This window comes from Oncorhynchus gorbuscha, unplaced genomic scaffold (assembly GCF_021184085.1).
Source record: "Oncorhynchus gorbuscha isolate QuinsamMale2020 ecotype Even-year unplaced genomic scaffold, OgorEven_v1.0 Un_scaffold_1121, whole genome shotgun sequence".
NCBI lineage: Eukaryota > Metazoa > Chordata > Actinopteri > Salmoniformes > Salmonidae > Oncorhynchus > Oncorhynchus gorbuscha.
This window is the reverse complement of record NW_025745995.1, coordinates 57,820-85,641: the sequence shown is the minus strand read 5'-3', so window position 1 is coordinate 85,641 and position 27,822 is coordinate 57,820. Positions and strand designations below refer to the sequence as shown.

General features: G+C 47.2%; 1 pseudogene; it reads left to right on the top strand.

Annotated features, from left to right (window-relative positions):
- Positions 1 to 27,822, top strand: part of LOC124021465 — a 120,822-nt pseudogene that overhangs the window by 54,081 nt on the left and 38,919 nt on the right.

Below are 27,822 nucleotides of genomic sequence, written 5' to 3'. Positions count from 1 at the left end.
TGAGTGGTGTGTGTGTGTAGGGGAATGCTAGGAGAGGTTCCTCTGCGTACGTTGTCCTTGACAACGGGCCCTGAACCCCCCCTTGCTCAAGTCTCTAATTGTAAATGGATAACGTTGGAGAACTCTGCCTTTCAGTCTGTATTACAACTGCCTCTGCATGGCTATTCTGTCACAATATGGAGCTGTAGGGTTGGTGTGGACCCTTGCCTTTCAGTCTGTATTACAACTGCCTCTGCATGGCTATTCTGTCACAATATGGAGCTGTAGGGTTGGTGTGGACCCTTGCCTTTCAGTCTGTATTACAACTGCCTCTGCATGGCTATTCTGTCACAATATGGAGCTGTAGGGTTGGTGTGGACCCTTGCCTTTCAGTCTGTATTACAACTGCCTCTGTATGGCTATTCTGTCACAATATGGAGCTGTAGGGTTGGTGTGGACCGAAACAGCGATCCCTTTCACCTACATAGAAAACACTGTCCTCTGCTGTTGTCTGAGAGTTTCATTAACAATGTCTCAATCATTAAAAGATCCTGTCAGGTATTTAATACATCTGCATTTTACATTTAGGTAGCAGCATACCACCCTGCATCCCACTATGTTAGGTAGCAGCATACCACCCTGCATCCCACTATGTTAGGTAGCAGCATACCACCCTGCATCCCACTATGTTAGGCAGCAGCAGACCACCCTGCATCCCACTATGTTAGGTAGCAGCAGACCACCCTGCATCCCACTATGTTAGGTAGCAGCATACCACCCTGCATCCCACTATGTTAGGTAGCAGCATACCACCCTGCATCCCACTATGTTAGGCAGCAGCAGACCACCCTGCATCCCACTATGTTAGGTAGCAGCAGACCACCCTGCATCCCACTATGTTAGGTAGCAGCATACCACCCTGCATCCCACTATGTTAGGCAGCAGCAGACCACCCTGCATCCCACTATGTTAGGCAGCAGTATACCACCCTGCATCCCACCACCCTGCATCCCACTATGTTAGGTAGCAGCATACCACCCTGCATCCCACTATGTTAGGCAGCAGCAGACCACCCTGCATCCCACTATGTTAGGCAGCAGTATACCACCCTGCATCCCACCACCCTGCATCCCACTATGTTAGGTAGCAGCAGACCACCCTGCATCCCACTATGTTAGGTAGCAGCATACCACCCTGCATCCCACTATGTTAGGCAGCAGCAGACCACCCTGCATCCCACTATGTTAGGCAGCAGCAGACCACCCTGCATCCCACTATGTTAGGTAGCAGCATACCACCCTGCATCCCACTATGTTAGGCAGCAGCAGACCACCCTGCATCCCACTATGTTAGGCAGCAGCAGACCACCCTGCATCCCACTATGTTAGGTAGCAGCAGACCACCCTGCATCCCACTATGTTAGGTAGCAGCAGACCACCCTGCATCCCACTATGTTAGGTAGCAGCAGACCACCCTGCATCCCACTATGTTAGGTAGCAGCAGACCACCCTGCATCCCACTATGTTAGGTAGCAGCAGACCACCCTGCATCCCACTATGTTAGGTAGCAGCAGACCACCCTGCATCCCACTATGTTAGGTAGCAGCATACCACCCTGCATCCCACTATGTTAGGTAGCAGCAGACCACCCTGCATCCCACTATGTTAGGCAGCAGCATACCACCCTGCATCCCACTATGTTAGGTAGCAGCATACCACCCTGCATCCCACTATGTTAGGCAGCAGCATACCACCCTGCATCCTACTATGTTAGGCAGCAGTATACCACCCTGCATCCCACCACCCTGCATCCCACTATGTTAGGTAGCAGCATACCACCCTGCATCCCACTATGTTAGGCAGCAGCATACCACCCTGCATCCTACTATGTTAGGCAGCAGTATACCACCCTGCATCCCACCACCCTGCATCCCACTATGTTAGGTAGCAGCATACCACCCTGCATCCCACTATGTTAGGCAGCAGCATACCACCCTGCATCCTACTATGTTAGGCAGCAGTATACCACCCTGCATCCCACCACCCTGCATCCCACTATGTTAGGTAGCAGCATACCACCCTGCATCCCACTATGTTAGGCAGCAGCATACCACCCTGCATCCCACTATGTTAGGTAGCAGCATACCACCCTGCATCCCACTATGTTAGGTAGCAGCATACCACCCTGCATCCCACTATGTTAGGTAGCAGCATACCACCCTGCATCCCACTATGTTAGGTAGCAGCATACCACCCTGCATCCCACTATGTTAGGCAGCAGCATACCACCCTGCATCCTACTATGTTAGGTAGCAGCAGACCACCCTGCATCCTACTATGTTAGGCAGCAGCATACCACCCTGCATACCACCCTGCATCCTACTGCTGGCTTGTTTCTGAAGCTTAGCAGGGTTGGTCCTGGTCAGTCCCTGGATGGGAGACCAGATGTTGCTAGAAGTGGTGTTGGAGGGCCAGTAGGAGGCACTCTTTCCCAATGCCCCAGGGCAGTGATTGGGGACATTGCCCTGTGTAGGGTTGCTATCTTTCGGATGGGATGTTAGATGGGTGTCTTGACTCTCTCTGGTCACTAAAGATCCCATGGCACTTATTGTAATAGTAGGGGTGTTAACCCCGGTATCCTGCCTCTGGTCACTAAAGATCCCATGGCACTTATTGTAATAGTAGGGGTGTTAACCCCGGTATCCTGACTCTCTGTGGTCACTAAAGATCCCATGGCACTTATTGTAATAGTAGGGGTGTTAACCCCGGTATCCTGCCTCTCTGTGGTCACTAAAGATCCCATGGCACTTATTGTAATAGTAGGGGTGTTAACCCCGGTGTCTTGACTCTGTGGTCACTAAAGATCCCATGGCACTTATTGTAATAGTAGGGGTGTTAACCCCGGTGTCCTGCCTCTCTGTGGTCACTAAAGATCCCATGGCACTTATTGTAATAGTAGGGGTGTTAACCCTGGTGTCTTGACTCTGTGGTCACTAAAGATCCCATGGCACTTATTGTAATAGTAGGGGTGTTAACCCCGGTGTCTTGACTCTCTGTGGTCACTAAAGATCCCATGGCACTTATTGTAATAGTAGGGGTGTTAATCCCGGTATCCTGCCTCTCTGTGGTCACTAAAGATCCCATGGCACTTATTGTAATAGTAGGGGTGTTAACCCCGGTGTCCTGCCTCTCTGTGGTCACTAAAGATCCCATGGCACTTATTGTAATAGTAGGGGTGTTAACCCCAGTGTCCTGCCTCTCTGTGGTCACTAAAGATCCCATGGCACTTATTGTAATAGTAGGGGTGTTAACCCCGGTGTCCTGCCTCTCTGTGGTCACTAAAGATCCCATGGCACTTATTGTAATAGTAGGGGTGTTAACCCCGGTATCCTGCCTCTCTGTGGTCATTAAAGATCCCATGGCACTTATTGTAATAGTAGGGGTGTTAACCCTGGTGTCTTGACTCTCTGTGGTCACTAAAGATCCCATGGCACTTATTGTAATAGTAGGGGTGTTAACCCCGGTGTCTTGACTCTGTGGTCACTAAAGATCCCATGGCACTTATTGTAATAGTAGGGGTGTTAACCCCGGTATCCTGCCTCTGGTCACTAAAGATCCCATGGCACTTATTGTAATAGTAGGGGTGTTAACCCCGGTATCCTGCCTCTGGTCACTAAAGATCCCATGGCACTTATTGTAATAGTAGGGGTGTTAACCCCGGTGTCTTGACTCTGTGGTCACTAAAGATCCCATGGCACTTATTGTAATAGTAGGGGTGTTAACCCCGGTATCCTGCCTCTCTGTGGTCACTAAAGATCCCATGGCACTTATTGTAATAGTAGGGGTGTTAACCCCGGTGTCTTGACTCTGTGGTCACTAAAGATCCCATGGCACTTATTGTAATAGTAGGGGTGTTAACCCCGGTGTCCTGCCTCTCTGTGGTCACTAAAGATCCCATGGCACTTATTGTAATAGTAGGGGTGTTAACCCTGGTGTCTTGACTCTGTGGTCACTAAAGATCCCATGGCACTTATTGTAATAGTAGGGGTGTTAACCCCGGTGTCTTGACTCTCTGTGGTCACTAAAGATCCCATGGCACTTATTGTAATAGTAGGGGTGTTAACCCCGGTATCCTGCCTCTCTGTGGTCACTAAAGATCCCATGGCACTTATTGTAATAGTAGGGGTGTTAACCCCGGTGTCCTGCCTCTCTGTGGTCACTAAAGATCCCATGGCACTTATTGTAATAGTAGGGGTGTTAACCCCAGTGTCCTGCCTCTCTGTGGTCACTAAAGATCCCATGGCACTTATTGTAATAGTAGGGGTGTTAACCCCGGTGTCCTGCCTCTCTGTGGTCACTAAAGATCCCATGGCACTTATTGTAATAGTAGGGGTGTTAACCCCGGTATCCTGCCTCTCTGTGGTCATTAAAGATCCCATGGCACTTATTGTAATAGTAGGGGTGTTAACCCTGGTGTCTTGACTCTCTGTGGTCACTAAAGATCCCATGGCACTTATTGTAATAGTAGGGGTGTTAACCCCGGTGTCTTGACTCTGTGGTCACTAAAGATCCCATGGCACTTATTGTAATAGTAGGGGTGTTAACCCCGGTGTCCTCTCTGTGGTCACTAAAGATCCCATGGCACTTATTGTAATAGTAGGGGTGTTAACCCTGGTGTCTTGACTCTGGTCACTAAAGATCCCATGGCACTTATTGTAATAGTAGGGGTGTTAACCCCGGTGTCTTGACTCTGTGGTCACTAAAGATCCCATGGCACTTATTGTAATAGTAGGGGTGTTAACCCTGGTATCCTGCCTCTCTGTGGTCACTAAAGATCCCATGGCACTTATTGTAATAGTAGGGGTGTTAACCCCGGTGTCTTGACTCTGTGGTCACTAAAGATCCCATGGCACTTATTGTAATAGTAGGGGTGTTAACCCTGGTATCCTGCCTCTGGTCACTAAAGATCCCATGGCACTTATTGTAATAGTAGGGGTGTTAACCCCGGTATCCTGCCTCTCTGTGGTCACTAAAGATCCCATGGCACTTATTGTAATAGTAGGGGTGTTAACCCCGGTGTCCTGCCTCTCTGTGGTCACTAAAGATCCCATGGCACTTATTGTAATAGTAGGGGTGTTAACCCCGGTGTCCTGCCTCTCTGTGGTCACTAAAGATCCCATGGCACTTATTGTAATAGTAGGGGTGTTAACCCCGGTGTCCTGCCTCTCTGTGGTCACTAAAGATCCCATGGCACTTATTGTAATAGTAGGGGTGTTAACCCCGGTATCCTGCCTCTCTGTGGTCACTAAAGATCCCATGGCACTTATTGTAATAGTAGGGGTGTTAACCCCGGTATCCTGCCTCTCTGTGGTCACTAAAGATCCCATGGCACTTATTGTAATAGTAGGGGTGTTATAACCCCGGTGTCTTGACTCTGTGGTCAGTAAAGATCCCATGGCACTTATTGTAATAGTAGGGGTGTTAACCCCGGTGTCCTGCCTCTCTGTGGTCACTAAAGATCCCATGGCACTTATTGTAATAGTAGGGGTGTTAACCCTGGTATCCTGCCTCTGGTCACTAAAGATCCCATGGCACTTATTGTAATAGTAGGGGTGTTAACCCCGGTATCCTGCCTCTCTGTGGTCACTAAAGATCCCATGGCACTTATTGTAATAGTAGGGGTGTTAACCCCGGTATCCTGCCTCTCTGTGGTCACTAAAGATCCCATGGCACTTATTGTAATAGTAGGGGTGTTAACCCCGGTGTCTTGACTCTGTGGTCAGTAAAGATCCCATGGCACTTATTGTAATAGTAGGGGTGTTAACCCCGGTATCCTGCCTCTCTGTGGTCACTAAAGATCCCATGGCACTTATTGTAATATAGTAGGGGTGTTAACCCCGGTATCCTGCCTCTCTGTGGTCACTAAAGATCCCATGGCACTTATTGTAATAGTAGGGGTGTTAACCCCGGTATCCTGCCTCTCTGTGGTCACTAAAGATCCCATGGCACTTATTGTAATAGTAGGGGTGTTAACCCCGGTGTCTTGACTCTGTGGTCACTAAAGATCCCATGGCACTTATTGTAATAGTAGGGGTGTTAACCCCGGTGTCCTGCCTCTCTGTGGTCACTAAAGATCCCATGGCACTTATTGTAATATAGTAGGGGTGTTAACCCCGGTATCCTGCCTCTCTGTGGTCACTAAAGATCCCATGGCACTTATTGTAATAGTAGGGGTGTTATAACCCCGGTATCCTGGCTAAATTCTCAATCTGGCTCTCAAACTATAAGTCACCTAATCATCCCCAGGTTCCAATTGGTCAATTCATCCCCCTCCTCTCCCCTGTACCTATTCCCCAGGTAGAATGTGTTCTCAACTTGTAAAATAAATCCGCTGTTGCTGTCGTAATATCTGATTCAACTGTAAACCACAGCAGCAACATGTGGTGGTTTGGATGAGATGGAGCTGCCAGGGATAGACAGATGCCTAGATAGTATGACCTTGCTTTGTCTGCTCCTTTGTTGCTCTCGCTAATGGGCCACCTCAACCTCACGGAGCGATCGGAAAGATCGGCATCCGAGGTCACGAGAGGGCCTTGGCCTAAACCCCCACCTCTCCTCACCCGTCCTCCCCCTCTCCACTTCCCCTCGGCCTTGTCTCTCTCTGATTAGAAAGTTATCTGCTCCAAGGCTCACTGCATTCCTGCCATTCCTGAGTCCTCACGGAACTAAAGTGGTATTCTACTGCCCCTCTCCTCTCTCATTTTCTCTGTCTTCTCTCCGTTTGGCCCTGTTAAAATCTGCCCCTCTCCTCTCTCATTTTCTCTGTCTTCTCTCCGTTTGGCCCTGTTAAAATCTGCCCCTCTCCTCTCTCATTTTCTCTGTCTTCTCTCCGTTTGGCCCTGTTAAAATCTGCCCCTCTCCTCTCTCATTTTCTCTGTCTTCTCTCCGTTTGGCCCTGTTAAAATCTGCCCCTCTCCTCTCTCATTTTCTCTGTCTTCTCTCCGTTTGGCCCTGTTAAAATCTGTACATCTCATCTGGTACTGGTCTGGACTGCAGGGTTAGTGTGGTGGAGACCATCAGACTGAGGGTTAGTGTGGTGGAGATCATCAGACTGAGGGTTAGTGTGGTGGGGACCATCAGACTGCAGGGTTAGTGTGGTGGGTGGAGACCATCAGACTGCAGGGTTAGTGTGGTGGAGACCATCAGACTGCAGGGTTAGTGTGGTGGAGACCATCAGACTGCAGGGTTAGTGTGGTGGGGACCATCAGACTGCAGGGTTAGTGTGATGGAGACCATCAGACTGCAGGGTTAGTGTGGTGGAGACCATCAGACTGCAGGGTTAGTGTGGTGGAGACCATCAGACTGCAGGGTTAGTGTGGTGGAGACCATCAGACTGCAGGGTTAGTGTGGTGGGTGGAGACCATCAGACTGCAGGGTTAGTGTGGTGGAGACTATCAGACTGCAGGGTTAGTGTGGTGGAGACCATCAGACTGCAGGGTTAGTGTGGTGGGTGGAGACCATCAGACTGCAGGGTTAGTGTGGTGGAGACCATCAGACTGCAGGGTTAGTGTGGTGGGTGGAGACCATCAGACTGCAGGGTTAGTGTGGTGGAGACCATCAGACTGCAGGGTTAGTGTGGTGGGTGGAGACCATCAGACTGCAGGGTTAGTGTGGTGGGTGGAGACCATCAGACTGCGGGGTTAGTGTGGTGGAGACCATCAGACTGCAGGGTTAGTGTGGTGGAGACCATCAGACTGCAGGGTTAGTGTGGTGGAGACCATCAGACTGCAGGGTTAGTGTGGTGGAGACCATCAGACTGCAGGGTTAGTGTGGTGGAGACCATCAGACTGCAGGGTTAGTGTGGTGGAGACCATCAGACTGCAGGGTTAGTGTGGTGGGTGGAGACCATCAGACTGCAGGGTTAGTGTGGTGGAGACCATCAGACTGAGGGTTAGTGTGGTGGAGACCATCAGACTGCAGGGTTAGTGTGGTGGAGACCATCAGACTGCAGGGTTAGTGTGGTGGAGACCATCAGACTGCAGGGTTAGTGTGGTGGAGACCATCAGACTGCAGGGTTAGTGTGGTGGAGACCATCAGACTGCAGGGTTAGTGTGGTGGGTGGAGACCATCAGACTGCAGGGTTAGTGTGGTGGGTGGAGACCATCAGACTGCAGGGTTAGTGTGGTGGGTGGAGACCATCAGACTGCAGGGTTAGTGTGGTGGAGACCATCAGACTGCAGGGTTAGTGTGGTGGAGACCATCAGACTGCAGGGTTAGTGTGGTGTAGACCATCAGACTGAGGGTTAGTGTGGTGGAGACCATCAGACTGAGAGGATATTTCTGTTTACTGTTGGTGACTCCCTGTTCTTTCTCCTCCTTACTCCCTCCCCATCTCTCCTCCCTCTACCTCTCTCTCTCTCTACCTCCCCATCTCTCTCTCCCTCCCCACTTCTATCTCTACCTCCCCTTCTCTTTACCTCTCTCTACCTCCCCACCTCTCTCCTCTCTCTCCCTCCCTCCCCACCACTCTCTCTCCCTCCCCACCTCTCTCCTCTCTCTCCCTCTCTCCCTCTCTACCTCTCTCTCCCTCCCCACCTCTCTCCCTCCCCACCTCACCTCTCTCTCCTCTCTCTCCTCTCTCTCCCCTCTCTACCTCTCTCTCCCTCCCCACCCCACCTCACCTCTCTCCCTTCCCCACCACTCTCTCTCCTCCCTCCCCACCTCTCTCTCTCTCTCTCCCTCTCTACCTCTCTACCTCTCTCTCCCTCCCCACCCCACCTCACCTCTCTCTCCTTCCCCACCACTCTCTCTCCCTCCCCACCTCTCTCCTCTCTCTCCTCTCTCTCCCTCTCTACCTCTCTCTCCCTCCCCACCCCACCTCACCTCTCTCTCCTTCCCCACCACTCTCTCTCCCCTCCCCACCTCTCTCCTCTCTCTCCTCTCTCCCTCTCTACCTCTCTCTCCCTCCCCTCCCCACCTCACCTCTCTCTCCCTCCCCTCCCCACCTCACCTCTCTCTCCCTCCCCTCCCCACCTCTCTCCCTCCCCACCTCTCTCCCTCCCCACCTCTCTCCCTCCCCACCTCTCTCCCTCCCCACCTCTCTCCCTCCCCACCTCTCTCTCCCTCCTCTCTCCTCTCTCTCCCTCCTCTCTCCTCTCTCTCCCTCCCCTCCCCACCTCTCTCTCCTCACTCCTCTGTTCCTCCCCCCCTCCAATCCCCTCAGCATGTATGCTTTCCATGCAGTAGACAATCAGCACCTCCAGTTCTTGTGGGATTGGACCCAGCACAACCTGACCATCCGGGCCGGGAAACTGTTCTTCCGATCCAACCCTAAACTCTGCATGTCGGAGATCCGGAAGATGTGGCAGAGGACGGGCATCACAGAGAAGTTTGAGGAGGACGACTTCAGGAACAACGGAGACCGAGCAAGCTGTACGATACTTATATTATACTGTACTATACAGCTCTATGATATTATACTGTACAGCTCTATGATATTATACTGTACTATACAGCTCTATGATATTATACTATACAGCTCTATGATATTATACTGTACAGCTCTATGATATTATACTGTACAGCTTTATGATATTATACTGTACTATACAGCTCTATGATATTATACTGTACAGCTCTATGATATTATACTGTACAGCTCTATGATATTATACTATACAGCTCTATGATATTATACTATACGGCTCTATGATATTATACTGTACTATACAGCTCTATGATATTATACTATACAGCTCTATGATATTATACTGTACTGCTCTATGTTATTATACTGTACAGCTCTATGATATTATACTGTACTATACAGCTCTATGATATTATACTGTACAGCTCTATGATATTATACTGTACAGCTCTATGATATTATACTGTACAGCTCTATGATATTATACTGTACAGCTCTATGATATTATACTATACAGCTCTATGATATTATACTGTACAGCTCTATGATATTATACTGTACTATACAGCTCTATGATATTATACTGTACAGCTCTATGATATTATACTGTACAGCTCTATGATATTATACTGTACTGCTCTATGATATTATACTGTACAGCTCTATGATATTATACTGTACAGCTCTATGATATTATACTGTACTATACAGCTCTATGATATTATACTGTACAGCTCTATGATATTATACTGTACAGCTCTATGATATTATACTGTACTGCTCTATGATATTATACTGTACAGCTCTATGATATTATACTGTACAGCTCTATGATATTATACTGTACTATACAGCTCTATGATATTATACTATACAGCTCTATGATATTATACTATACAGCTCTATGATATTATACTGTACTGCTCTATGATATTATACTGTACTGCTCTATGATATTATACTGTACTATACAGCTCTATGATATTATACTGTACAGCTCTATGATATTATACTGTACTGCTCTATGATATTATACTGTACAGCTCTATGATATTATACTGTACTGCTCTATGATATTATACTGTACAGCTCTATGATATTATACTGTACAGCTCTATGATATTATACTGTACAGCTCTATGATATTATACTGTACAGCTCTATGATATTATACTGTACAGCTCTATGATATTATACTGTACAGCTCTATGATATTATACTGTACAGCTCTATGATATTATACTGTACAGCTCTATGATATTATACTGTACAGCTCTATGATATTATACTGTACAGCTCTATGATATTATACTGTACTATACAGCTCTATGATATTATACTGTACAGCTCTATGATATTATACTATACAGCTCTATGATATTATACTATACAGCTCTATGATATTATACTGTACTGCTCTATGATATTATACTGTACAGCTCTATGATATTATACTGTACAGCTCTATGATATTATACTGTACAGCTCTATGATATTATACTGTACAGCTCTATGATATTATACTGTACTATACGGCTCTATGATATTATACTGTACAGATCTATGATATTATACTGTACTATACAGCTCTATGATATTATACTATACAGCTCTATGATATTATACTGTACAGCTCTATGATATTATACTGTACTATACAGCTCTATGATATTATACTATACAGCTCTATGATATTATACTATACAGCTCTATGATATTATACTATACAGCTCTATGATATTATACTGTACTGCTCTATGATATTATACTGTACAGCTCTATGATATTATACTGTACTATACAGCTCTATGATATTATACTGTACAGCTCTATGATATTATACTGTACTATACGGCTCTATGATATTATACTGTACAGATCTATGATATTATACTGTACTATACAGCTCTATGATATTATACTATACAGCTCTATGATATTATACTGTACAGCTCTATGATATTATACTGTACAGCTCTATGATATTATACTGTACAGCTCTATGATATTATACTGTACAGCTCTATGATATTATACTATACAGCTCTATGATATTATACTGTACAGCTCTATGATATTATACTGTACTATACAGCTCTATGATATTATACTATACAGCTCTATGATATTATACTGTAAAGCTCTATGATATTATACTGTACAGCTCTATGATATTATACTATACAGCTCTATGATATTATACTATACAGCTCTATGATATTATACTGTAAAGCTCTATGATATTATACTGTACAGCTCTATGATATTATACTGTACAGCTCTATGATATTATACTATACAGCTCTATGATATTATACTGTAAAGCTCTATGATATTATACTGTACAGCTCTATGATATTATACTGTACAGCTCTATGATATTATACTGTACTATACAGCTCTATGATATTATACTATACAGCTCTATGATATTATACTGTACTGCTCTATGATATTATACTATACAGCTCTATGATATTATACTGTACTATACAGCTCTATGATATTATACTATACAGCTCTATGATATTATACTGTACTATACAGCTCTATGATATTATACTATACAGCTCTATGATATTATACTATACAGCTCTATGATATTATACTATACAGCTCTATGATATTATACTGTACAGCTCTATGATATTATACTGTACTGCTCTATGATATTATACTATACAGCTCTATGATATTATACTGTACTGCTCTATGATATTATACTATACAGCTCTATGATATTATACTGTACTGCTCTATGATATTATACTGTACTGCTCTATGATATTATACTGTACTGCTCTATGATATTATACTGTACAGCTCTATGATATTATACTGTACTGCTCTATGATATTATACTATACAGCTCTATGATATTATACTGTACTATACAGCTCTATGATATTATACTGTACAGCTCTATGATATTATACTGTACTGCTCTATGATATTATACTATACAGCTCTATGATATTATACTGTACTATACAGCTCTATGATATTATACTGTACAGCTCTATGATATTATACTGTACTATACAGCTCTATGATATTATACTGTAAAGCTCTGGATAAGAGCGTCTGCTAAATGACTTAAATGTAAATTTAATGTAAATGTACTATACAGCTCTATGATATTATACTGTACTATACAGCTCTATGATATTATACTGTACTGCTCTATGATATTATACTGTACTGCTCTATGATATTATACTGTACAGCTCTATAATACCATACTTTATTTTAAACCTTTTTAGTTACTACATTGCAGTACCAGTCAAAAGTTTGGACACCTACTCATTCAAGTTCTCTTTTTTAGTTTTGCTATTTTCTACATTAGTGAAAACATCCAAACTATGAAATAACACGTATACAATTATGTAGTAACTAAAATAGTTAAACAAATCAAAATATAGATTTTAGATTCTTCAAAGTAGCCACCCTTTGCCTTGATGACAGCTTAGCACACTTGGCATTCTCTCAAACAGCTTCATGAGGAATACTTTTCCAACGGTCTTGAAGGAGTTCCCACATATGCTGAGCACTTGTTGGCTTTTTTTCCTTCACTCGGTGGTCCAACTCATTCCAAACCATCTCAATTGAGTTGAGGTCAGGTGATTGTGGAGGCCAGCTCATCTGATGCAGCGCTCCATCACTCTCCTTCTTGGTCAAATGGCCCTTACACAACCTGAAGGTGTGTTGGGTCATTCTCCTGTTGAAAAACAAATGATAGTCCCACTAAGCGTAAACCAGATGGGATGGCGTATCGCTGCAGAATGCTGTGGTATCCAGGCTGGTTTATTCTAACTAAATCAGTGTCACTGGCAAAGCATCCCCACACCATCACACCACCTCCTCCATGCTTCACGGTGGGAACCACATACCATCACACCACCTCCTCCATGCTTCACGGTGGGGACCACATACCATCACACCACCTCCTCCATGCTTCACGGTGGGAACCACATACCATCACACCACCTCCTCCATGCTTCACGGTGGGAACTCCACACCATCACACCACCTCCTCCATGCTTCACGGTGGGAACCACATACCATCACACCACCTCCTCCATGCTTCACGGTGGGAACTCCACACCATCACACCACCTCCTCCATGCTTCACGGTGGGAACCACACACCATCACACCACCTCCTCCATGCTTCACGGTGGGAACCACACACCATCACACCACCTCCTCCATGCTTCACGGTGGGAACCCCACACCATCACACCACCTCCTCCATGCTTCACGGTGGGAACCACACACCATCACACCACCTCCTCCATGCTTCACGGTGGGAACCACACATGCAGAGATCATCCGTTCACCTAATCTGCATCAGACCAAAGGACAAATTTCCACCGGTCTAATGTACCATTGCTCGTGTTTCTTGGCCCAAGCAAGTATTTTTCTTGTTTGTGTCCTTTAGTAGTGGTTTATTTGCAGCAATTCAATCATGAATTCCTGATTCACACAGTCTCCTCTGAATAGTTGATGTTGAGATGTGTCTGTTACTTGAACTGGGCTGCAATCTGAGGTGCAGTCAACTCTAATGAACGTATCCTCTGCAGTAGAGGTAACACTGGGTCTTCCTTTCCTGTGGCGGTCCTCGAGAGACAGTTTCATCATCAGCGCTTGAGGGTTTTTACGACTGCACTTGAAGAAACTTTCAAAGTTCTTGAAATGTTTCGATTGACTGTTGTTTCTCTTTGCTTATTTGAGTTGTTCTTTTGATAATGTGGACTTGTTCTTTTAGGAAATGGGGATATCTTCTGTATACCACCCCTACCTTGTCACAACACAACTGATTGGCTCAAATGCATTGAGAAGGAAAGAAATTACACAAATTAGCATTTTAACATGGCACACCTGTTAATTGAAATGTATTCCAAGTGATTACATCATGAAGCTGCTTGAGAGAATGAAAACACATTTTTTACCTTTATTTTACTAGGCAAGTCAGTAAAGAACAAATGTTTATTTTCAATGACGGCCTAGGAACAGTGAGTTAACTGCCTGTTCAGGGGCAGAACAACAGATTTGTACCTTGTCAGCTCGGGATTCGAACTTGCAACCTTTCGGTTACTAGTCCAACGCTCTAACCACTAGGCTACCCTGCTAAGAGTGTGCCAAGCTGTCATCAAGGCAAAAGGGTGGCTACTTTGAAGAATCTGAAATATATTTTGATCAGTTTAACACTTTTTTGGTTACTACATGATTCCATATGTGTTATTTCATCGTTTTGATGTCTTAACTATTATTCTACAATGTGAAAATTGTCAAAATAAAGAAAACCCTGGAATGAGTAGGTGTGTCCAAACCTTTGACTGGTACTGTATATACTGCATGGTTCAGCCATGTCCATTCATTGAAACAATAGCTGTGTACTGCATGTGGAGTGGCAGGTAGCCTAGTGGTTAGAGCATTGGGCCAGTAACTGAAAGGTTGCTGGATCAAATCCCTGAGCTGACAAGGTAAAAATCTGTTGTTCTGCACCTGAACAAGGCAGGAAGAAAAATAAGAATTTGTTCATAACTGACTTGCCTAGTTAAATAAAGGTCAAATAAATGTTTCAGCCATGTCCATTCGTTGAAGATATAGTTGTGTACTACATGGTTCAGCCCACACCATATTGTCCTCGACAGCAAACTCTGGAAACAAACAAGTTCTACTTTTCCTGCTCTCACCACATAGACAATGTAATGGGCTGGTTTGATCTCACCACATAGACGATGTAATGGGCTGGTTTGATCTCACCACATAGACAATGTAATGGGCTGGTTTGATCTCAACACTGAGACAATGTAATGGGCTGGTTTGATCTCAACACTGAGACAATGTAATGGGCTGGTTTGATCTCACCACTGAGACAATGTAATGGGCTGGTTTAATCTCGACACGGAGACAATGTAATGGGCTGGTTTGATCTCACCACGGAGACAATGTAATGGGCTGGTTTGATCTCAACACGGAGACAATGTAATGGGCTGGTTTGATCTCAACACTGAGACAATGTAATGGGCTGGTTTGATCTCGACACGGAGACAATGTAATGGGCTGGTTTGATCTCAACACTGAGACAATGTAATGGGCTGGTTTGATCTCAACACGGAGACAATGTAATGGGCTGGTTTGATCTCAACACTGAGACAATGTAATGGGCTGGTTTGATCTCAACACTGAGACAATGTAATGGGCTGGTTTGATCTCAACACTGAGACAATGTAATGGGCTGGTTTGATCTCAACACTGAGACAATGTAATGGGCTGGTTTGATCTCACCACTGAGACAATGTAATGGGCTGGTTTGATCTCACCACTGAGACAATGTAATGGGCTGGTTTGATCTCAACACGGAGACAATGTAATGGGCTGGTTTGATCTCAACACTGAGACAATGTAATGGGCTGGTTTGATCTCAACACTGAGACAATGTAATGGGCTGGTTTGATCTCAACACTGAGACAATGTAATGGGCTGGTTTGATCTCACCACTGAGACAATGTAATGGGCTGGTTTGATCTCACCACTGAGACAATGTAATGGGCTGGTTTGATCTCACCACTGAGACAATGTAATGGGCTGGTTTGATCTCAACACGGAGACAATGTAATGGGCTGGTTTGATCTCACCACTGAGACAATGTAATGGGCTGGTTTGATCTCACCACTGAGACAATGTAATGGGCTGGTTTGATCTCACCACGGAGACAATGTAATGGGCTGGTTTGATCTCACCACGGAGACAATGTAATGGGCTGGTTTGATCTCACCACTGAGACAATGTAATGGGCTGGTTTGATCTCACCACTGAGACAATGTAATGGGCTGGTTTGATCTCACCACGGAGACAATGTAATGGGCTGGTTTGATTCGATGTTTCTAAGCACTTGTAGGATTAGGGCTGATCGTTGTGATTGGTTGTATTCTCCAGGTGAGCTGACTGTGGTTGTGATTGGTTGCCAGGTGAACAGGCTGTGTAAATTGTGTGATTGGTTGTGTTCACCAGGTGAGAGTAAGATCTTGCGGTTCAAGTCCAACAGTACGATGTCTAACCGTATCAAAGTGACCTGGCAGCGCTACAGACCCCCAGACTATAGAGACCTCATCTCATTCATACTATACTACAAGGAGGCGTAAGTTACTCTACAGTCAGTCTGTCTGTACTTCCTCTATATCCTAGAACATCCTCTAACCCATCAGTCTACTTCCTCTATATCCTAGAACATCATCTAACCCATCAGTCTACTTCCTCTATATCTAACCCTAACCCATCAGTCTCTCTACTTCCTCTATATCCTCTAACCCATCACTCTACTTCCTCTATATCCTCTAACCCATCACTCTACTTCCTCTATATCTAACCCTAACCCATCAGTCTGTCTCTACTTCCTCTATATCCTCTAACCCATCACTCTACTTCCTCTATATCTAACCCTAACCCATCAGTCTCTCTACTTCCTCTATATCCTCTAACCCATCACTCTACTTCCTCTATATCTAACCCTAACCCATCAGTCTGTCTCTACTTCCTCTATATCCTCTAACCCTTCAGTCTCTCTACTTCCTCTATATCTAACCCTAACCCATCAGTCTGGCTCTACTTCCTCTATATCCTCTAACCCATCAGTCTGGCTCTACTTCCTCTATATCCTCTAACCCATCAGTCTGGCTCTACTTCCTCTATATCCTCTAACCCATCAGTCTGTCTGTACTTCCTCTATATCCTCTAACCCATCAGTCTCTCTACTTCCTCTATATCCTCTAACCCATCAGTCTGTCTCTACTTCCTCTATATCCCCTAACCCATCAGTCTGTCTCTACTTCCTCTATATCCTCTAACCCATCAGTCTGTCTCTACTTCCTCTATATCCCCTAACCCATCACTCTACTTCCTCTATATCCTCTAACCCATCAGTCTGTCTCTACTTCCTCTATATCCTCTAACCCATCAGTCTGTCTGTACTTCCTCTATATCCTCTAACCCATCAGTCTGTCTCTACTTCCGCTATATCCTCTAACCCATCACTCTACTTCCTCTATATCCTCTAACCCATGCGTCTCCCTCTCCTCCAGTGCGTACCAGAACATCACAGAGTTTGACGGCCAGGACGGTTGTGGCTCCAACAGTTGGAACATGGTGGACGTGGACCTTCCCCAGGAGAAGAATTCTGACCCAGGGGTTCTACTGTCACCTCTCAAGCCCTGGACCCAGTACGCCATCTACGTCAAGGCCATCACTCTGGTGGCAGAGGATAGACACATCCTGGGAGCCAAGAGTGAAGTCGTCTACATCAGAACCAGCCCCTCAGGTAAAGGACAGGGGTGGATGGGTTAGGGTGGAGGGGTTAGGGTGGAGGGGTTAGGGTGGAGGGGTTAGACATCCTGGGAGCCAAGAGTGAAGTCGTCTACATCAGAACCAGCCCCTCAGGTAAAGGACAGGGGTGGAGGGGTTAGGGTGGAGGGGTTAGACATCCTGGGAGCCAAGAGTGAAGTCGTCTACATCAGAACCAGCCCCTCAGGTAAAGGACAGGGGTGGAGGGGTTAGGGTGGAGGGGTTAGACATCCTGGGAGCCAAGAGTGAAGTCGTTCTACATCAGAACCAGCCCCTCAGGTAAAGGACAGGGGTGGAGGGGTTAGGGTGGAGGGGTTAGGGTGGAGGGGTTAGACATCCTGGGAGCCAAGAGTGAAGTCGTCTACATCAGAACCAGCCCCTCAGGTAAAGGACAGGGGTGGAGGGGTTAGGGTGGGGGGTTAGACATCCTGGGAGCCAAGAGTGAAGTCGTCTACATCAGAACCAGCCCTCAGGTAAAGGACAGGGGTGGAGGGGTTAGGGTGGAGGGGTTAGACATCCTGGGAGCCAAGAGTGAAGTCGTCTACATCAGAACCAGCCCCTCAGGTAAAGGACAGGGGTGGAGGGGTTAGGGTGGAGGGGTTAGACATCCTGGGAGCCAAGAGTGAAGTCGTCTACATCAGAACCAGCCCCTCAGGTAAAGGACAGGGGTGGAGGGGTTAGGGTGGAGGGGTTAGGGTGGAGGGGTTAGACATCCTGGGAGCCAAGAGTGAAGTCGTCTACATCAGAACCAGCCCCTCAGGTAAAGGACAGGGGTGGAGGGGTTAGGGTGGAGGGGTTAGGGTGGAGGGGTCAGGGTGGAGGGGTCAGGGTGGAGGGGTCGGGGTGGAGGGGTTAGACATCCTGGGAGCCAAGAGTGAAGTCGTCTACATCAGAACCAGCCCCTCAGGTAAAGGACAGGGGTGGAGGGGTCAGGGTGGAGGGGTCAGGGTGGAGGGGTTGGGGTTATTGATTAAGAACAGACCTGATGTATAATATGGGGGGTTGGGTGGCAGAGCTCTAGGAAGTACTGTCACAAGGGCCAGTTACCATCTGTAGAGCCGTCCATGTCCCTGGATGTGAGAACTGTTATAATATAATCTGTTTCCTGTAGAGCCGTCCATGCCCCTGGATGTGAGAACTGTTATAATATAATCTGTTTCCTGTAGAGCCGTCCATGCCCCTGGATGTGAGAACTGTTATAATATAATCTGTTTCCTGTAGAGCCGTCCATGTCCCTGGATGTGAGAACTGTTATAATATAATCTGTTTCCTGTAGAGCCGTCCATGCCCCTGGATGTGAGAACTGTTATAATATAATCTGTTTCCTGTAGAGCCGTCCATGTCCCTGGATGTGAGAACTGTTATAATATAATCTGTTTCCTGTAGAGCCGTCCATGCCCCTGGATGTGAGAACTGTTATAATATAATCTGTTTCCTGTAGAGCCGTCCATGCCCCTGGATGTGAGAACTGTTATAATATAATCTGTTTCCTGTAGAGCCGTCCATGCCCCTGGATGTGAGAACTGTTATAATATAATCTGTTTCCTGTAGAGCCGTCCATGCCCCTGGATGTGAGAACTGTTATAATATAATCTGTTTCCTGTAGAGCCGTCCATGCCCCTGGATGTGAGAACTGTTATAATATAATCTGTTTCCTGTAGAGCCGTCCATGCCCCTGGATGTGAGAACTGTTATAATATAATCTGTTTCCTGTAGAGCCGTCCATGCCCCTGGATGTGAGAACATACTCTAACTCCTCTACCAACCTGGTGGTCCGCTGGTCTCCCCCTGCCTCCCCCAACGGGAACCACACCTATTACCTGGTCCGCTGGCAGCAACAGGCTGAAGACAGAGAGCTATACCAACACAACTACTGCTCTAAAGGTCACTACCCTGACCCCTCTCCCTGACCCCTCCACCCTGACCCCTCCACCCTGACCCCACCACCCTGACCCCACCACCCTGACCCCTCCACCCTGACCCCTCCACCCTGACCCCTCCACCCTGACCCCACCACCCTGACCCCTCCACCCTGACCCCTCTGACCCTAACCCCTCCACCCTGACCCCTCCGATCCTAACCCCTCCACCCTGACCCCTCCACCCTGACCCCTCCACCCTGACCCCTCCACCCTGACCCCTCCACCCTGACCCCTCCACCCTAACCCCTCCACCCTAACCCCTCCACCCTAACCCTCCACCCTAACCTCTCCACCCTAACCCCTACACCCTAACCCCCTCCACCCTGACCCCTCCTCCCTGACCCCTCCTCCCTGACCCCTCCTCCCTGACCCCTCCTCCCTGACCCCTCCACCCTGACCCCTCCTCCCTGACCCCTACCCCTCCACCCCGACCCCTCCACCCTGACCCCTCCACCCTGACCCCTCCACCCTGACCTCTCCACCCTGACCCCTCCACCCTGACCCCTCCACCCTGACCCCTCCACCCTGACCCCTCCACCCTGACCCCTCCACCCTGACCCCTACCCTCCACCCTGACCCCTCCACCCTGACCCCTCCACCCTGACCCCTCCACCCTGACCCCTCCACCCTAACCCCTCCACCCTGACCCCTCCACCCTGACCCCTACCCTACACCCTGACCCCTACACCCTGACCCCTACACCCTGACCCCTCCACCCTGACCCCTACCCTACACCCTGACCCCTACCCTACACCCTGACCCCTCCACCCTGACCCCTCCATCCTGACCCCTCCACCCTGACCCCTCCACCCTGACCCCTCCACCCTGACCCCTCCACCCTAACCCCTCCACCCTGACCCCTCCACCCTGACCCCTACCCTACACCCTGACCCCTCCACCCTGACCCCTCCACCCTGACCCCTACACCCTGACTCCTCCACCCTGACCCCTCCACCCTGACCCCTCTCTCTGTCTCTCCTCAGAACTGAAGATCCCGGTCCGTATAGCTGCTACCGGGTTGACTGACATGGAGGAGGACCTGAAGCCTACTAAACCAGACGTTGGTGGGGGGGACAAGGGGCCGTGCTGTCCCTGTCCTAAATCTGTAGGAGACCTGGAGGCAGAGGCAGCTGACGCTTCATACAGAAAAGTCTTTGAGAACTTTTTACACAACTCTATCTTTACCCCCAGGTAAGCAGATCACAGGCCGTAACACACACACCTGGGGAGGATCCAGTAGGACCCAACCTAAATCTTCTGAAATGGAAAACAAATATGAGGCGTCTTGTTGAACAAATGGCCATTTATACTGAACAAAAATATAAACACAACATGTAAAGTGTTGGTCCCATGTTTCATGAGATGAAATAAAAGATCCCAGAAATGCTCCATTCTCACAAAAACCTTATTCCTCTCAAATTCTGTGCACAAATATGTTTAAATCCCTGTCAGTGAGCATTTCTCCTTTGCCAAGATAATCCATCCACCTGACAGGTGTGGCATATCAAGAAGCTGAATAAATATCATGATCATTACGCAGTACGGTTGACTGGCGTGAACCCGGTTACTGAGATTTAACGGGAGTATTTTTCCTTGCATAAATAACTCAGAAACCGGTTAATTCTAATAAATTATTGAAATTAACAGCATGGCGTGAAAATGAACTGTTAAATTATATGTGATGACTAAATCTGGTTTCTCTACAGCATCTGATGATGAATCAATGCTCAAGGTGGGGGATGGACGGCCCGTCTCAGGGTGGGGGGCGGACGGCCTGTCTCAGGGTGGGGGACGGACGGCCCGTCTCAGGGTGGGGGGCGGACGGCCCGTCTCAGGGTGGGGGGCGGACGGCCCGTCTCAGGGTGGGGGGCGGACGGCCCGTCTCAGGGTGGGGGGCGGACGGCCCGTCTCAGGGTGGGGGACGGACGGCCCGTCTCAGGGTGGGGGGCGGACGGCCCGTCTCAGGGTGTTACCATCTGGGTGGTCTGTTACCATCTGGTTGGTCTGTTACCATCTGGTTGGTCTGTTACCATCTGGTTGGTCTGTTACCATCTGTTACCATCTGGTTGGTCTGTTACCATCTGGTACCATCTGGTTGGCCTGTTACCATCTGGTTGGCCTGTTACCATCTGGTTGGTCTGTTACCATCTGGTTGGTCTGTTACCATCTGGTTGGTCTGTTACCATCTGGTTGGTCTGTTACCATCTGGTTGGCCTGTTACCATCTGGTTGGTCTGTTACCATCTGGTTGGTCTGTTACCATCTGGTTGGCCTGTTACCATCTGGTTGGCCTGTTACCATCTGGTTGGTCTGTTACCATCTGGTTGGTCTGTTACCATCTGGTTGGTCTGTTACCATCTGGTTGGTCTGTTACCATCTGGGACCATCTGGTTGGTCTGTTACCATCTGTTTGGTCTGTTACCATCTGGTACCATCTGGTTGGCCTGTTACCATCTGGTTGGTCTGTTACCATCTGGTTGGTCTGTTACCATCTGGTTGGTCTGTTACCATCTGTTACCATCTGGTTGGTCTGGGACCATCTGGTTGGTCTGTTACCATCTGGTTGGTCTGTTACCATCTGGTTGGTCGGTCGTCTGACTGGATCTGGTGTTGGTCGTCTGACTGGATCTGGTGTCGGTCGTCTGACTGGATCTGGTGTCGGTCGTCTGACTGGATCTGGTGTCGGTCGTCTGACTGGATCTGGTGTCGTTTGACTGGAAATGTAGAGGAGTCCATCTGGAATAGTCATGGAACACATGAACAGAGGAGATCCCCTGAAGCAACAGGACCGACTGGATCAATGTAATAGAGGGAGGGAGATTCTAACTGAACAATCCTCTCTACTGCTGAAAATCCAAGCTGTTACCATCTGTGTTTGCCATTGAAAGGATTCCACCACACAGGTTATTTGTTGACTAGTGTATTGTTAGTGTTTGGACGACTGTGATTGTCACTCCCACATCCCTCTGCTCTCTCTCCCTCTCCTCCAGACCTCCAGACCGGCGCCGTCGGGATCTATTTGGCGTGGCTAACCGTACCATCCACCGTGGTGTGACCACCTACCCTAACGCCACGTCACCTGACCTTTGGGCCAACGCTACAGAGGCGGAGTTAGCGGACAGGGAGTATGACTTCGTAGAGTGGGCAGTCAGCGAGCGGGAGCTGCAGATATCCGGTCTGCAGCCGTTCACGGTTTACAGGATCGACGTCCACGCCTGTAACCAACAGGTGAAACGCTGCAGCGCGGCAGAGTTCGTCTTCTCCAGGACCAAACCTGCAGGTTCGTACTGCTCCCTCGTCTCTCTTTCATTATACAGTAGAGCTTTGGTTGAGACTAAACATTAAGATTTGAGTTAAGTTACTCAGCACTGCAGAGTTCATCTTGATTCCTGACACTTTTCTTGTTTGCGTGAGGTGAATTCATGTGTGTTATCATGTCATATATTGTCATCACTACGAGAAGATTTTATGACTGACACTGATTTAACATATGTTCATTGGAACTGAGGGGTATCCTATGAAGCAGGTTTGAGGGGTATCCTACGCAGCAGGTTTGAGGGGTATCCTACGAAGCAGGTTTGAGGGGGTATCCTACGAAGCGGGTTTGAGGGGTATCCTACGAAGCGGGTTTGAGGGGGTATCCTACCGTGCGGGTTTGAGGGGTATCCCACGAAGCAGGTTTGAGGGGGTATCCTACGAAGCGGGTTTGAGGGGTATCCTACGAAGCGGGTTTGAGGGGTATCCTACGAAGCAGGTTTGAGGGGGTATCCTACGAAGCAGGTTTGAGCGGTATCCTACGAAGCAGGTTTGAGGGGTATCCTACGAAGCAGGTTTGAGGGTATCCTGCGAGGTGAATTCAGGTTTGAGGGGTATCCTACGAAGCGGGTTTGAGGGGTATCCTACGAAGCGGGTTTGAGGGGTTTCCTACGAAGCGGGTTTGAGGGGTTTCCTACGAAGCGGGTTTGAGGGGTTTCCTACGAAGCGGGTTTGAGGGGTTTCCTACGAAGCGGGTTTGAGGGGTTTCCTACGAAGCGGGTTTGAGGGGTATCCTACGAAGCGGGTTTGAGGGGTATCCTACGAAGCGGGTTTGAGGGGTATCCTACGAAGCGGGTTTGAGGGGTATCCTACGAAGCGGGTTTGAGGGGTATCCTACGGCGGGTTTGAGGGGTATCCTACGAAGCGGGTTTGAGGGGTATCCTACGAAGCGGGTTTGAGGGGTATCCTACGAAGCGGGTTTGAGGGGTATCCTACGAAGCGGGTTTGAGGGGTTAGTGAGCTAACTTTGGTCAACTCAGAATTCAACTCGGGATAACTGGTCATACGAAAGTGGCTCAACTTTTAGCCAGGTACATTTCTATGACAACCAATCATTCAGAACTAACCTGCTCCGGGGAAGGCTAACTCAGGGCTAACTCCACTATCCTGCATTCAGAACTAACCTGCTCCAGGGAAGGCTAACTCGGGGCTAACCTGCCAGGGAAGGCTAACTCAGGGCTAACCTGCTCCAGGGAAGGCTAACTCGGGGCTAACCTGCTCCAGGGAAGGCTAACTCGGGGCTAACCTGCTCCAGGGAAGGCTAACTCGGGGCTAACCTGCTCCAGGGAAGGCTAACTCAGGGCTAACCTGCTCCAGGGAAGGCTAACTCAGGGCTAACCTGCTCCAGGGAAGGCTAACTCAGGGCTAACTCCACTAGCCTGCATTCAGAACTAACCTGCTCCGGGGAAGGCTAACTCAGGGCTAACTCCACTATCCTGCATTCAGAACTAACCTGCTCCAGGGAAGGCTAACTCTTGGCAGGAACTAATGGGGATCCATAATATACCCAAGGAAGAGTAGCTGCTGCCTTGGCAGGAACTAATGGGGATCCATAATATACCCAAGGAAGAGTAGCTGCTGCCTTGACGGAACTAATGGGGATCCATAATAAACCCCAGGAAGAGTAGCTGCTGCCTTGACAGGAACTAATGGGGATCCATAATAAACACCAGGAAGAGTAGCTGCTGCCTTGGCAGGAACTAATGGGGATCCATAATAAACCCCAGAAAGAGTAGCTGCTGCCTTGGCAGGATCTAATGGGGATCCTTTTCGGGGCATAGTCCGAAAGACCATGCCTCAATAGACCATGGGGTGGAGAGAAAGACCCTAGTCTGAAAGACCATGGGGTGGAGAGAAAGACCCTAGTCTGAAAGACCATGCCCCAATAGTCCATGGGGTAGAGAGAAAGACCCTCCCATTTAACATTGATACTCTAATTTCCCATCATGAGGTTGTTACTTCCTGGCCTGTGAATGAAAGTTTACAACGTAGGTGCCCAGGTCTAGACATAAAGGGAAGTTTACAACGTAGGTGCCCAGGTCTAGACATAAAGGGAAGTTTACAACGTAGGTGCCCAGGTCTAGACATAAAGGGAAGCTTACAACGTAGGTGCCCAGGTCTAGACATAAAGGGAAGTTTACAACGTAGGTGCCCAGGTCTAGACATAAAGGGAAGTTTACAACGTAGGTGCCCAGGTCTAGAGATAAAGGGAAGTTTACAACATAGGTGCCCAGGTCTAGAGATAAAGGGAAGTTTACAACGTAGGTGCCCAGGTCTAGAGATAAAGGGAAGTTTACAACATAGGTGCCCAGGTCTAGAGATAAAGGGAAGTTTACAACATAGGTGCCCAGGTCTAGAGATAAAGGGAAGTTTACAACATAGGTGCCCAGGTCTAGAGATAAAGGGAGGTTTACAACGTAGGTGCCCAGGTCTAGAGATAAAGGGATCATGGAGAAAGACTGTGACACAGTCAAACCCACCTTGCTCACTCTGGCCTGCATCTAGCTGATCTAGGGTGTAATCATTCGCAAACGAGAGTTTCTATTGGACAAATCTCAGCTATGTTTATCCCCATTTGCCTCCGTTTAAGAAATGTTATTCATCAGAATCGGCGGAATGAATTCACCCCTGGTCACATACAAACAGCATGATCACTGTCATAGCAGACACATACAAACAGCATGATCACTGTCATAGCAGACACATACAAACAGCATGATCACTGTCATAGCAGACACATACAAACAGCATGATCACTATCATAGCAGACACATACAAACAGCATGATCACTATCATAGCAGACACATACAAACAGCATGATCACTATCATAGCAGACACATACAAACAGCATGATCACTGTCATAGCAGACACATACAAACAGCATGACCACTATCATAGCAGACACATACAAACAGCATGACCACTATCATAGCAGACACATACAAACAGCATGATCACTATCATAGCAGACACATACAAACAGCATGACCACTATCATAGCAGACACATACAAACAGCATGATCACTGTCATAGCAGACACATACAAACAGCATGACCACTGTCATAGCAGACACATACAAACAGCATGACCACTGTCATAGCAGACACATACAAACAGCATGATCACTATCATAGCAGACACATACAAACAGCATGACCACTGTCATAGCAGACACATACAAACAGCATGATCACTATCATAGCAGACACATACAAACAGCATGACCACTGTCATAGCAGACACATACAAACAGCATGATCACTGTCATAGCAGACACATACAAACAGCATGACCACTATCATAGCAGACACATACAAACAGCATGACCACTGTCATAGCAGACACATACAAACAGCATGATCACTATCATAGCAGACACATACAAACAGCATGATCACTGTCATAGCAGACACATACAAACAGCATGACCACTGTCATAGCAGACACATACAAACAGCATGACCACTGTCATAGCAGACACATACAAACAGCATGACCACTATCATAGCAGACACATACAAACAGCATGACCACTGTCATAGCAGACACATACAAACAGCATGATCACTATCATAGCAGACACATACAAACAGCATGACCACTATCATAGCAGACACATACAAACAGCATGATCACTGTCATAGCAGACACATACAAACAGCATGACCACTGTCATAGCAGACACATACAAACAGCATGACCACTGTCATAGCAGACACATACAAACAGCATGACCACTATCATAGCAGACACATACAAACAGCATGACCACTGTCATAGCAGACACATACAAACAGCATGATCACTATCATAGCAGACACATACAAACAGCATGACCACTATCATAGCAGACACATACAAACAGCATGATCACTGTCATAGCAGACACATACAAACAGCATGACCACTGTCATAGCAGACACATACAAACAGCATGACCACTGTCATAGCAGACACATACAAACAGCATGATCACTATCATAGCAGACACATACAAACAGCATGACCACTGTCATAGCAGACACATACAAACAGCATGATCACTGTCATAGCAGACACATACAAACAGCATGACCACTGTCATAGCAGACACATACAAACAGCATGACCACTGTCATAGCAGACACATACAAACAGCATGATCACTGTCATAGCAGACACATACAAACAGCATGATCACTGTCATAGCAGACACATACAAACAGCATGACCACTATCATAGCAGACACATACAAACAGCATGATCACTATCATAGCAGACACATACAAACAGCATGATCACTATCATAGCAGACACATACAAACAGCATGACCACTGTCATAGCAGACACATACAAACAGCATGACCACTATCATAGCAGACACATACAAACAGCATGACCACTGTCATAGCAGACACATACTAACAGCATGACCACTGTCATAGCAGACACATACAAACAGCATGACCACTGTCATAGCAGACACATACTAACAGCATGACCACTGTCATAGCAGACACATACAAACAGCATGACCACTGTCATAGCAGACACATACAAACAGCATGATCACTATCATAGCAGACACATACAAACAGCATGATCACTATCATAGCAGACACATACAAACAGCATGATCACTGTCATAGCAGACACATACAAACAGCATGATCACTGTCATAGCAGACACATACAAACAGCATGACCACTGTCATAGCAGACACATACAAACAGCATGATCACTATCATAGCAGACACATACAAACAGCATGATCACTATCATAGCAGACGCATACAAACAGCATGATCACTATCATAGCAGACACATACAAACAGCATGACCACTATCAT